This window comes from Taudactylus pleione, unplaced genomic scaffold (assembly GCF_031769625.1).
Source record: "Taudactylus pleione unplaced genomic scaffold, aTauple2 ptg000326l, whole genome shotgun sequence".
Taxonomy (NCBI): Eukaryota; Metazoa; Chordata; class Amphibia; order Anura; family Myobatrachidae; genus Taudactylus; species Taudactylus pleione.
Window position 1 is genome coordinate 2,910,903 of NW_028284727.1, and position 13,973 is coordinate 2,924,875.

General features: G+C 49.2%; 1 protein-coding gene across 1 annotated transcript in view; it reads left to right on the top strand.

Moving 5' to 3' along the window:
- ENPP3 (ectonucleotide pyrophosphatase/phosphodiesterase 3) overlaps positions 1-13,973 on the top strand; it is a 236,545-nt gene that overhangs the window by 120,262 nt on the left and 102,310 nt on the right. The gene's annotated exons all lie outside the window — the stretch shown is intronic.

A 13,973-nucleotide genomic window follows, 5' to 3' on the forward strand; every position in this document is an offset into this window, starting at 1 on the left:
CCAGCCTGCAAATTCCCAAACCTACCCAATCCTTCCTGAAACCTGTTATTTCCAATTATCCTGTCCAGCCTGCACCTGAGTTCTAGCCTTTGTCATAGTAATTCCAGATTACCCTGTTTAGCCCTCGTCTCAGCATTACCTGACTTTCCTTCAGCCATTGTCACATTCCAGTCCAGAGTCAAGTTCCAAGCTCATCAGTTCAGTCCACGTTGTTCCAGTCCAGAGTCAAGTTCCAAGCTCATCAGTTCAGTCCACGTTGTTCCAGTCCAGAGTCAAGTTCCAAGCTCATCAGTTCAGTCCACGTTGCTCCAGTCCAGAGTCAAGTTCCAAGCCCATCAGTTCAGTCCACGTTGTTCCAGTCCAGAGTCAAGTTCTCAGTTCATCAGTTCAATTCAACAAGTCTTCCTGCCGGTCCCAGTCCGGTCCCTCCAGTTCCTGTCATTTATCATCAAAGGCAGTTTTCACTGCTACCCAAGTCTTGTAAATAGAGCTATTTACATTATCTGTGATTCCAGTCATGCCGGCCTCCGTTGAAACCCGATCACCACCTGAGACAGGTAACTCGCAGACACCAATCATGACAGAATGTTCAGGCCCAACGATGTTGGCGGATCAAGCACCTATTAAGGGACTAGATGCTTTCCGTAACCTGGTCACCCACTTGGATTCACAGGAGGCCGTACAGCATCAAGTGCTACAGCTTTTGAAAATCCTGAATAACCGGCTAGATGTTACCCAAACCTTACCTGAACCCCTAACTACCTTCCATCGACTGCTGGAACAGCTTCAGGCTCTACTCAGCAAAATTTTTCAGATAATTCCTGAATTTCTTAGAGCTGCCTCTGTCTCGACTAAAACCTCTGCCTTGGAATCCCTAAGAAACAAGGATTCTTCTGAACCAACTAATGTCAGACATCGTAGTTACCCACGCCCCAAGCTCTCTGTGGACGAACGCCAGTGGCGCAAAGATTTACAGCTCTGCCTCTATTGTGGGAGTTCTGACCACTTCATTAAAGACTGTTTCCTTTGCAACTCCAGCAGTGGTTCCAAGTATCAACGTCTCAGTGCCCGTTCCGGTCCCAGCCCGGATTCTGCCCGTTCCGGTCCCAGCCCGGATTCTGCCCGTTCCGGTCCCAGCGCGGATTCTGCCCGTTCCGGTCCCAGCGCGGATTCTGCCCGTTCCGGTCCCAGCCCGGTTTCTGCCCGTTCCGGTCCCAGCCCGGATTCTGCCCGTTCCGGTCCCAGCCCGGATTCTGCTTGTCCCAGCAGGGGACTCCAGTCAGCTGCCCCAGGAGGGGTCTCAAGTCTCGTACCCCAGGAGGGGATTTCAAGTCTCGTACCCCAGGAGGGGATTTCAAGTCCCATTCCCCAGAAGGGGGCTTCAAGTCTCGTACCCCAGGAGGGGGTTTCAAGTCTCGTACCCCAGGAGGGGGTTTCAAGTCTCGTACCCCAGGAGGGGGTTTCAAGTCTCATACCCCAGGAGGGGGTTTCAAGTCTCGTGCCCCAGGAGGGGGTCTCAAGTCTCGCGCCCCAGGAGGGGGTCTCAAGTCTCGCACCCCAGGAGGGGGTCTCAAGTCTCGCGCCCCAGGAGGGGGTCTCAAGTCTCGCGCCCCAGGAGGGGGTCTCAAGTCTCGCGCCCCAGGAGGGGGCCTCAAGTCTCATGCCTCAGGAGGGGGTCTCAAGTTCCTGTTATCAGGGAGAAGTGTCTTGTGCTACAAAATCTGATTATGGTTCCTGTTCACCATCTCCTGCATATATTGTTCCAGAAGATGACAATCTCTGTAGTCTGTTCTCAGCTTTGATTGTTGATGCTACTGTCTCTAGCTCCCCAGGACTCCTTCCAGTTCCATCAATTGGTCCGAATTCCGAACATCGGTCAGCTTCAGTTATTTCGACTCCTCATCAATCGGAGCATCCTCAAATTTCCTCCTGCCAGGCACCTGAAAGTGCTCCACAATCCTTGAACACACAGGATTTGTCAGATACTTCACCATGCATTTATTTTGATGGGGACTTAACTCAATACTATGCTTTATTGAAACAATTCTTCGGTATGATGAATTATTCTCTGCCATGTGGAGTCAAGTCTACTAATATTGTAGAGTTTGTTATCTCATCTTTTCAAGGTAAAGCTTGGGACTGGGTTGCCCCTATTTACAACTCCAAAGATCCAATGCTTCAAAATATAAAGACTTTCAGTGAAGCTGTTGTCAAAGAATTTGGTCCTTACCCTGTAAACCAAAATTCTAGTGAAGTTCTCAGTTCCAAAATATTGTCCAAGCACTCTGTTTATGCTACCAAGAATTCGTCCTCCACTCCTCTGAAATCCGATCAAGGTCAAGTTTTCAAGGGCCAGCGTGCCGAATTCCAGGCATTCCAAGAGAGCAGTACTTTTGAATCTGTAACCCAGAACATGACTTGTGCACACACCTCCTTGTCCCCTTTCTGCTACTGTGCCTCCCAAAATTCTGATCCTGTCCTTCCCAGCCACATATTTCCACAGGAGTTACCAAAGATTCCTGGTCCGTTGGTTGGCACAAAACGTTCTCGCAGCAAGAAGAAGAATCGGCGAAGGTCTTGAACTATCTCTTTTGTAGACTTTCCACTCTAAGTATCCCAAGAAATTGAGAATTGGGAAGATGTCTGAAGAAAGTTTTTGTTTTGGTGTCCGGAGTCCACCCATAAAGAGGGGGGTACTGTCACGACCCTGTCTAGTTGTCACCTTTTTGCCTTGGGACTTACCCCTGTCAGCTTCCCCATGGAGCTGTGTGTGTAATTTGCCTGGAGGATTTGCTCTGATTATTGCACCTGGCCTCTCCTCTGTCTGTGAGCACTGCTAGCCCTGATTGGAATCACAGGTGTGGTTCTGATTCTCAGAGCTGCAGAGATGAATACTCCCTCTGCATGTTGTGCCTTCCACCACTCAGAATGCTACTACCAGACCACCTGTCCGTATCCACCAATTGCTGCCAGACCCATGGTATATATATCCTCTCCTGATAGCATTCTGGGCCTGAACATCTCGTCTTCCCGTGGTGTATGGTTCATGCATTCAAGTCTGTCCCTGAAACCTGCTACAGCAATCCCTGGCGCTATCCAGTAAACCTGTTTCAGCTGTACCTGGCAATCCAGTAAATCTGCTGGCAGCAACCCCCGGTGCTTCCAGAAAACCTGTTACAGCCAAACCTGGCAATCCAGTAAGCCTGCTGACAGCAACCTCTGGTGCATCCCGAAAACCTGCTACAGTAATACCTGGCATCCAGACATCCTGCTACAGCAATACCTGGCCTGTGCTCTGCTGCTAGTCCTACTCCTGGTTGGTCCCTGGCACTCTGTAAACCTGCATCGTGTTACCCTGCCTTGCTTCCTGCTGTGGATCAACTCCTGCCCCTGTTTCCTACCTATTCCCTCCCTGAACCTAAAATTCCCAAACCTACCAATTCCTTCCTGAAACTTGTTATTTCCAATTATCCTGTCCAGCCTGCAAATTCCCAAACCTACCCATTCCTTCCTGAAACCTGTTATTTCCAATTATCCTGTCCAGCCTGCAAATTCCCAAACCTACCCATTCCTTCCTGAAACCTGTTATTTCCAATTATCCTGTCCAGCCTGCAAATTCCCAAACCTACCCAATCCTTCCTGAAACCTGTTATTTCCAATTATCCTGTCCAGCCTGCACCTGAGTTCTAGCCTTTGTCATAGTAATTCCAGATTACCCTGTTTAGCCCTCGTCTCAGCATTACCTGACTTTCCTTCAGCCATTGTCACATTCCAGTCCAGAGTCAAGTTCCAAGCTCATCAGTTCAGTCCACGTTGTTCCAGTCCAGAGTCAAGTTCCAAGCCCATCAGTTCAGTCCACGTTGTTCCAGTCCAGAGTCAAGTTCTCAGTTCATCAGTTCAATTCAACAAGTCTTCCTGCCGGTCCCAGTCCGGTCCCTCCAGTTCCTGTCATTTATCATCAAAGGCAGTTTTCACTGCTACCCAAGTCTTGTAAATAGAGCTATTTACATTATCTGTGATTCCAGTCATGCCGGCCTCCGTTGAAACCCGATCACCACCTGAGACAGGTAACTCGCAGACACCAATCATGACAACACTATTACCCTCTCCATCCAGTGTTGACCCAATCTGCAATCCAGCAAACAGACCATCTACCCCGATCACTTCTTGGCTCTGCTGACACACTTACCTGCCAGGAGCTGCCCATTGACCGACCCTCCATGGCCACTGCTCACCTTAATCCAAGGGTTCACCTTGGTTGGAGGAGCTTCCACAAACTCCCTGTATCCCAGTGCTTCCTAACCCTCCTGCCGCAGGTCCTTCTTCTAACCCTCAGGAGGCTGCCTTCCATCCACCTCACTGTCCACTGGTGGTGGCTGCTGCTGCAGGGTATGAGCCTCTATGTTAGTTGTCCTGTCATCCACCACCACCCACTCGGGGATAAGGTTTCAGACCCCCCAGGCTTTACATTCCTCGCAGGGTATGCAAGGACACAGGCAGAACGTGGGGTAAGCAATTGCCGAGCAGCCTCCCAAAGTGGTGCTGCTGCTGTTAAACTGATGGGAAGGCAGACTGGGAAGGGATTGGGAGGGCAGGCTGGGAATGGATTGTCATATCCTAACACAGTCCCAACCCCCCCCTGGATAATAGTGGCCTGCACCCCCACAGAAAGGGGTGTGGCCTTGAAGCAGTAAGGCCCACCCAGGAATTACCCGGCTCCCGTCAGACCAGTCCAAGTCTGTCTGCTCCTGATGTGTGCAGGGTTGTATAATGTTATTGAATGTAAAACAAAAAGTTATAAAATGTTTAAAAAAATAAAAAACAGCATAAATTAAAAAAAAATGCATGGGGGTCACTAGCAATTTCAAAACAAGCCAGGGTCAGAATGGCCCTCAGTGTTACAGGGGGGTGCCATCTGCAGAGGGGGGGGCCGCCAGCCTGGGCAATGTCCAGGGCTGGGATCAAGTGTTGATACCAGTTCCAGAAGTCCTGCAGTCCGGTGAGAAGCGTCCCAGCGGCAGGTGACATTTGACGCCGGCTGCAAGCTGGGTGCAGCTCATGGACCGGCTCGCTGCATCATGGCTGGCTCTGCCCGCAGCGTCTGACATTAGACTCCACTGGACAGAGAAGTCAGTTTGTCAGTGGCAGGCGGCAGATGGAGACGTTGCGGGAAAAGCTCTGGTGGCCGTGAAAGAGGCCAGCAGATGCCAAGCTCAAGACAGAAGAGCTCCAGAGGTGGTAGTGCTGCTGGCCAGGATGGCCAGCGGCAGATGAATGTGGCTGAGGACCAGACAGGTAGGCTACCATTCCCTAGACCACCAGGTTGTTGGGCACTAGGCCCGTGGGGTAATTAGACCTGTTGCACTAATAGGGGAGCGCCGTTTATTACCTTGCACTGGGCGTCAAGCCCCCTAGTTATGCCCCTGAATGCAGGTCCCTGGCTGCCTGCAGGAGAGGGGGTGGCATAGCATCAGCTAGAAATAGGAATGGACTGGATCTAGCTGCTGAGTCGGCAAGGGGTATGGTCTGTTGCACTTTGTGGTAAGAGTCAGGAGGGCAGGGGTAGGAAAATGTGAGAGGGTTGAATGTGCCCCAGCACATAGAATTTGACAGCAGATAAGAACCCCTTGGCCTATCTAGTCTGCTCTTTTTTTAACCTTTAGGTAATTACAAACCCTATTTGATCCTTATTTCTTCTTAAGGATATCCTTATGTTGATCCCAAGCATGTTTAAATAACTCTACTATATTAGCCTCTACCACCTCTGATGGGAGGTTATTCCACTTATCCAATACCCTTTCTGTGAAGTAATTTTTCCTCAGATTTCCTTTTAACCTAACACTTCTCTTCCTTTGAATAATGTTTCCCTCCTGTACCTTGTTAAAACCCTTAATATATTTGAAAGTTTCTATCATGTCCATCCTTTCCCTTCTCTGCTCCTAACTATACATATTAAGATATTTTAGTCTTTCTAGGTATATTTTGTGAGGTAGACCTGCACCATTAAGTTGCCCTACCTTTGTACAGTCTCTAATATATTTATATCCTGCTGGAGATATGGCCTCTAGCACCTTTTGTGCTGTGTGAACTTCCCATTTTGGCTAGAATCTTACACTGCATATTGAGCCTCCATTTTCACCAAACATAAGGTATGACTAGCTACAGTCAACTGTAGTGGTGGAAGATTAATGTTTCACCTGTAGATTTTTTTTAAGTGGAATCTTACTTACACAAGCCATTGTTACAAGTCGCGGTCACGACTTGTCTCCTTCGAGTAGTTTACCCACTCAGGATGGGTTTACTCCAGTTTCTCCTGTTACTAGGTGATCGGCATGCCTCAGGATGTGATGTGTCATCCACAGTGCAGCATGATTGGTGCTTCCTTCTATTTGTACACACTGGACTTTTTCCGCCTCGCCGACTATAGCGTATCTGTAAGTTTCATCGGCTTGGCTGCATGGTCAGTGTTCTGTTCCTCCTCATGGTGCAGATTTTTGCCTTCCCTAAGTAGCTTCCGTGCTACCTCTGGCTCTCCAGCTTCCCTACGGCTTCTTAGCCACACCTACACCACCGTGCTGCCATCAGCTTCCCAAGCCGCAGCACCGACTACTTACTCCTCTACCATCTGCTCTTGCGGCACCTTCAGCACATTTGTCACACCAACAGCTTCCTTGCTGTTCCCGGCTCTCCAGCTTCGCTATGGCTTCCAAGCCATACCTGCACCTCTGTGCTGCCATCGGCTCTCCAAGCCACAGCATTTACTTTTTACTATCTACCACCGCAGGGCCGAAACTAGGATATCTGTCACCTGGGGCAAGGCAGTAATTTTGTGCCCTCTCCCTTCTCATACCTGGATTTTATCCTTGCTCCTCCATAAGGCAGTGCACTAGTCAGACGTCCCTGGTATAGTGACTTGCATTATTCCACACACCATAATGCCTATTACACATTATGCCACACACTGTAATGCCTATTACCAAAGTGCCACTTACATATTTGCCCCTGACGCCATTTTATGCCCTATAGTAAGGCTTCTAATTACTTTTAAATTACCTGCTCGTTGCCATGGGTCTCATGCTTGTTGCCAGGGGTCTCATGCTTGTTGCCAGGGGGTCTCATGCTTGTTGCCAGGGGGTCTCATGCTTGTTGCCAGGGGGTCTCATGCTTGTTGCCAGGGGGTCTCATGCTTGTTGCCAGGGGGTCTCATGCTTGTTGCCAGGGGGTCTCATGCTCGTTGCCAGGGGGTCTCATGTTCGTTGCTCATCTGCAGCCCACAAGCCTCCGCAGCCCCAAAGCCAATGCAGGGGCTGAGTCAGCCCTTCGGCACCCCCTCACATTTGGCACCCGGTGCACATGCACCTCGGCCCTGACCACTGGATATTGCCGCACCATCGGCACACAAGCCGCACTATCGGCACATTTGCCGCATCAAGGGCACATTGCCACACCATCAGCTCTCAAAGCCACAGCATAACCATTTACTGTTTACCGACGGCTATTGCCACACAAGCCGCACCATCGGCACATTTGCCGCATCATCGGCTCCTAAAGCCACAGCATTACCATTGACTGTCTACCAACAGCTATTGCTGCACCTTCGGCACACAAGCCGCACCATAAGCACATTTGCTGCATCATCGGCACAGTAGCCGCAACATTGGCATACTTCACACCATCGGCTCCCAAGCCGCATCTCTCCAACTGTATTATCTACTGTTCTTGTACAAGACTCCTTCTTTCCATCTCAGGATTCCAGTTGACACTCCTGTAAGCTGCTACTACTCAGAGCAGAGAGTCCAGGCGGCTGCCTAGGTACCGGTGAGCTATTTATCTCTAAAGGAACAATTGTTAGTAGCAGAAGACCTCATAGCCAGAGTTCTAGATGGCTTACTAGGAGTGTTCACTGGTAAACGTAACAGCCATATGCATGTGGAATGTGCACAGCAAATTTAAGCTCAGCTCACTTATGTCATGTCTAGATATGTGCGCCGACCCTTGTGTTTTGGTTTTGGATCTGGATTCCCCCTGGTTTTGGATCTGGATTGGTTTTGCCAAAACCTCACCTCCGTGTTTTGTTTTCGTGTTTTTGTTTTGGATCTGGATTTTTTCTTTAAAAAAATCATAAAAACTGCTAAAATCACATAATTGGGCCTGTTTTTGTTCCTACAGTATAATTAACCTCAATAACATTTATTTCCAGTAATTTCCAATCAATTTTGACCACCTCACAATATTATTTGCTTAATCTAGTTAAGACCAAAAGGTTGCATCCAGCTAGCTGGCTGACTAAGCTAAGTGATACAGTTGGCGGCACTAACATGTGGCAGTTCAGCTTCTAATTTCCAACACGGATACAGTGTGTTGTACAGTGTGGGTTGGATACACCAATAGTGCACTTACTGTGACAGCAGTATCGGCAGAGCGGGGTTGCTGACGGTGTCCTCAGTACATGGAATGGCAGTGCTGTGGTGCTGGCAGTGTCTTCAGTGAAGGGTACCAGTGATGTCGGCAGTGCGGAGGTGCCTGTGGTGTCTTTAGTGCAGGTTTGCTGGCTCTGTCGGCATTGTGGGGATGCAAGCGGTGTCCTCAGTGCAGGTTTGCTGACTGTGTCAACAGTGCAGGGGTGGCCTCAATGCAGGGTGTTGGCAGAGCAGGGGTGCCAGCGGTGTCCTCAGTGCATGTGTGCTGACAGTGTCGGCAGTGCAGGCGTGCTGGTGGTGTCCTCAGTGTGGGAGTGTCGGCAGTGTGGGGGTCGCTGACGGTGTCCTCAGTACGTGGGGCAGCAGTGCAGGGGTGCCGGCAGTGGTGGTGTTGGCAGTGGGGTATGCTGCCAGTGGGGGTGCCGGCAGCGGGGGGGTGCCAGTGGTGTAGGCGGGGGGGTGCCGGCGGTATCAGGCGGCAGGGAATGGCGGGCGCCATCATCTTCTTCAGTGTGCATTTTCAATGGGCTTAATGCTGATTGGCTGAGAGCCGTGACAGACTGCTCTCTCAGCCAATCAGCGTTAAGCCCGCTCCATACAAAACCTCGTGACCCGACAGCGGGGTCGCAAGGTTTTGCCTCAGGTGAGGGATCCGGGGCAGGCAGGGAGATCCAAGCGTCGCTCGGATTTCCCCAGATCCCCAAAATTTGGGTGGGTTTGGAACTTTGAGATCCGAACCCGCTCATCTCTAGTCATGTCACTAGGAATTCTCTTGTGTGTGTGCTTGCAAGAATGAGACAAGCACTACTGAAGTAAATAAGGTGATACTTAAGCAGAAATGAAGCAGGCTGACCAAACAGGACACAAATTAACCAGCAATAATTACAGTCCAAGAATGGATACTCAGAATGCACTGTGAATAAATACAAGACTGTCCAGGAATGACTTAAAGCAATAACACAAATGGTACCAGACAATGGATAATAGCAGAACAGATAAAAACAAATTAACTCACTGTTGTAGATATGTCCAGAAACAGATACCGAGTAATGGGAATGCCTGAACTGAATCAGGTTTTCTGGAAAGCACTGGTGCAGAATGCTGTGAAGCAATACTGAGCAGATATTCTGGATAGCACTGGAGCAGAATTCTGTGAAGCAATACTGAGCAGGCAATCTGGAAAGAACTAGAGCAGAATGTTGTAAAGCAATAATGAGCAGATTTTCTGGAAAGCACAGGAGCAAAATGCTGTGAGGTAATATTGAGCATATTTTTTGACAGCACTGGAGTAGAGTGCTATGAAGCAAAACTGAACAGGTAAGTGAACAGATGCATAATGCAAAACAGAACCTGGAGCCAAGGTACTAGCCTCTGGGAGAGTTGTATACTGGTGACACAGGGAGAAAAGGAGCCCAAAGCACACAATCCAGCAGGAGCAAAGGGTAGCCAAAAGTATACCATCTGCAGCAAAGGAATCTGACATGATGATCTGGCCCAGATGGAACTGTTAAGCAGTTTTAAGTAGGACAGTCACAGCTGCAGCTCATAGCGGCTAGATCTAATACGTAACACAGGCTTGCAGGATTTCAGATAAAATATGGGACCAGACTGGCTGAAACATAGCAGAGTAGCAGCACTGGAGAGAGCAGCAACACTGGTGGAACAGCAGTACTGCAACGGATAATTTAGCAATCTGAACAATAGAACACGTGACTGAATTGAAAATTTGCTCCCTAATTTATTCTTCAATTAGCAATATGGGACCTGTGGAATGTAGCGTAGATGGGTATAAAACAGGGGCGGATTGGGATGGAAAACCAGCCCGGGAAATTTCTGGAAGCAGACCTAATGGAGGCGGGCTTGTTGAGGGGGACGGGATACTTCCTCCTCATAGAGCCTGATTCATGGCCTTCCTTGTGTCTTTTGCTGAAATTGCATCTGACTTTATGCTAATATCAGGAGCAAACAAGCCTGTTAGTAGAAAGCGCATTGGATTATTTTTTAAACCAGGTACCAGCTTTCGATATCCTCTGGACGCGGTTTCTACAAACAGACTTGTTTGGCCCTGATATGCCAGTTTTTACCTTATGTGATTTACGTGATTCAACATACTGTACTACACTATTCTGCATTTAAAATACTACACTATCTACACACCCTATTTTTTTTCTGTTATATATATATATATATATATATATATATATGTGTGTGTGTGTGTGTGTTAAATATTATATATCTGTACTAGATTATGTAATTTTTACTGACTGTGTTACTATTAACTGTGTGATGCAGTCAGTACAGCAGTGTGTCACGTCTGAGACTGGAGTAGAGGACGTGGTGGGCCTAAGTTGGGGGAGGAAGCGGAGACAAGGGGCCTGGATATTTGTTCTCCTCATCCACAGGTCTTGAGTGTTGGCGAGACCTGGGCAAAGGTGCGGAATCTAACCCACAGGATGGTGTTCGCCAGTGACCCCCCCAATTGGGATTTGGGCTTAGCTGCACCCCGTGAGCAGGTCGCTGTCCTTTGACCAGGTACCCAAGCCCTGCAGGGATAGAGACACAACACCCGTGGCCCAGAGAGGTTATGCCTGCTTAGGCACAAAGCAATATCCTAACCGTACAGTAATACACCTTGACACGAGGACCAAATATCAATAAGGATTTCAAGTGGAGAGCGACTCACGGTTACTTGAGAATTCACCAGAGATAGAAGGCACACAGGTAGAGGTGGTATACACTGCTGCACGGATGTTTACCAGAGACGAGAGGCACACAGGTAGAGATGGTATACTGCTGCTCGGATATTCCCCAGAGACGAAAAGGCACACATGTAGAGATGGTAACACTGCTGCTCGGATATTCCCCAGAGACGAAAAGGCACACAGGTACAGATGGTAACACTGCTGCACGGATATTCCCCAGAGACGAAAAGGCACACAGGTAGAGATGGTAACACTGCTGCATGGATATACACCAGAGACGGGAGGCACACAGGTAGAGATGGTAACACTGCTGCATGGATATTCACCAGAAACGGGAAGGCACACAGGTAGAGATGGTAACACTGCTGCACGGATATTCACCAGAAACGGGAGGCACACAGGTAGAGATGGTAACACTGCTGCACAGAAAGGAAAATAGGAACCTGGACCGGGAACTCACTAAGGCACGCTAGGAGACAACCGTTGTTCAGGCAACTTCTTGTAACCCGTGGAACAGTTATATACCCAGGGGAACCCTTAGACAGGTGCACAGCATCAGCTGAACACAGACCTATCCAGGAAGGAAGATACAGTCACATGGGCCTACTGTCATGGCGGTGCCCATGTCCGGACTTGCGATGCCAGACACTAGCCCACCAGGAAGCCACTGCATGCGGGGAGAATGCTCAGCTTCTCCCCCGCCGCCGCGCAAGCTGCCCGACCACCCAGGATGACAGGGGAAGTCGGCGGCGCGGTAAGCGGGAGCCGATCCCCCGCTGAGCCCTGACACAGTGCAAGTCACCCTTTACCTCCTGTGTTGCTGCTGGAGCCGTGAGGAGTACTCGCGCAGCAGCACCCCCTCTGCCATTTCACTCATACTATACAATGAGCTTCTCGCCCCCATGTCCTTGGCAAGTACAGGTAGGGTTTCCAAATGATCCCTTTAATAAGGGACACATGTGAAATACACAGGTTCTTTGGCTGAGTAAAACCAGGTGAAATAGAGACTTGAAGTCAGTCAGCCACAGAATCTGTGTAATTCATATGTTTCCCTTATTAAAGGGACGAGGTGTCAACCCTAAGTACAAGCCAGACGGCTTGAGAGTCTTCCTTACCAATATGATTTTTTTTCTGCAATGGGGAACCTCTAAAGAAATTGATCCTCCCTGGACACATGGTGACTTTAGTCGGTATGCACTATTCACATAGATCATATGGTCCGGAAGATGTCTGTTTGCGTAGGAACACCATAACATAGAGGTTCAACTAACTAATACATAGTGACAGCGTTGGTGCAGGGCAATACAGTTTCTTTAGAATTGGTGCCTTAATAAAGATTTTCTGTTCCCGAGCATTTTGATTCTAATCCTACCAGTCTTCTATATTCTCTAGCCACTTCTCCTTGTGTCTCTTCAGCCTCTTCCCCCTTGTCTCTCCTGGCCCCCCAGTATCTCTCCAGCCTCATTGTGTCTCTCCAGACCTCCAATATCTCTCCAGCTACAGACCCTTCTCTCCCCAGCCCCCCCAGTGTCTCTCGAACTCTCCATTGTTTCTCCAGCTTCCCAGAATGCTTGTTTCTTTCCAGATACCCAATGTGTCTCCAGCCTAGCCTTCTTCTATTTCTCCAGTCCCTTTCCGTCTTTCCAGCTTCTCAGCATCTCTCCAGCCCCTCCTGTCTCCTCAGCTGTCCAGTGTCTTTTCAGCTCCATTCTGTCTTTCCAGTTGCCTAGTGTCTCTCCAGCCCCTGCTGTCTTTCCAGCTGCCCAGGGTCTATCCAGCTGTCCAGTGTCTCTCCAGCCCCCTGCTATCTTTCCAGCTGCCATGTGTCTTTCCAGCCCCTACTGTCTTTCCAGCTACCCAGTGTCTTTCCAGCTCCCTGCTGTATTTCCAGCTGCACAGTGTCTCTCCAGCTCCCTTCTGTCTTTTTAGCTGCCCAGTGTCTCTCCTTAGAACCCTGCTGTTTTTCCAGCCTCCCAGTGTCTCTCCAGCTCCAGCCCTTTACATCCCTCCAGGTCACTTGTATTAGTCTGAGTATACCGGGTGGCAGATCCTCTTTGCGCCATGGCTCCTCTCTACTTCCCAGCATCTTAGGTGCAGCACCGCATGACATCATGAGCACTGCATAGCAATAAACAAAAGAAACATTGTTTATTGTATGGGCTAACCGTACATACCCCTGCCACCAGACCAGTCCCACAGCAGTGTGAGTTGGCCTGGCTGCAAGCCACTGAGGGAGAATGGAGCTGGCCCAGCACCCTTGGTATAAAATAAGGAAAATCTGGGAGCAATGTTGAATAATGATGAATAACAGACATGTCAACATTCATCATGTAGATAGTGATGAAATAATGACATGTTAGCATGTTGACATATCTTCCCTGGTGGCCCAGAAGTGACTTACCTACTCCTAATGGCTGCAGCCACTCCATTGGCATCTTCTGGGTCTCAGAGGTCATGTGATTGACTTACAAATCAGATCTCTGATTCTCCAGCATTCGAGAAAGTATTTCTCTTCTATCCCTAATCTGAGGCAGCCAAAGACCCCAGTGTGCCTGGGGGCCAGTGTGGGCTAGAAAGTCGTGTGCAGACCTGTGGGGCAGGGAGGACCACCAATATCTAAGACTGTGTATGTTAAGTTGTAGCAGCCAAGCTACATGCCTGGAGGCCGTGTCCAGACTTGCAATTAGTCAGGGAGGACTATAAGAGAGATTTTGTGGCAGACAAGCAAGGCCAGGAGGCCAATATCTTTACCTGTGAGAGACAGGACTAAAAGACTGAGACTTTAGTACGTTTGCAGACTAGCTGCCCATTATAGTCAGGGTTCAAGCAGTGAGGAAGTGCCCTCTATAGG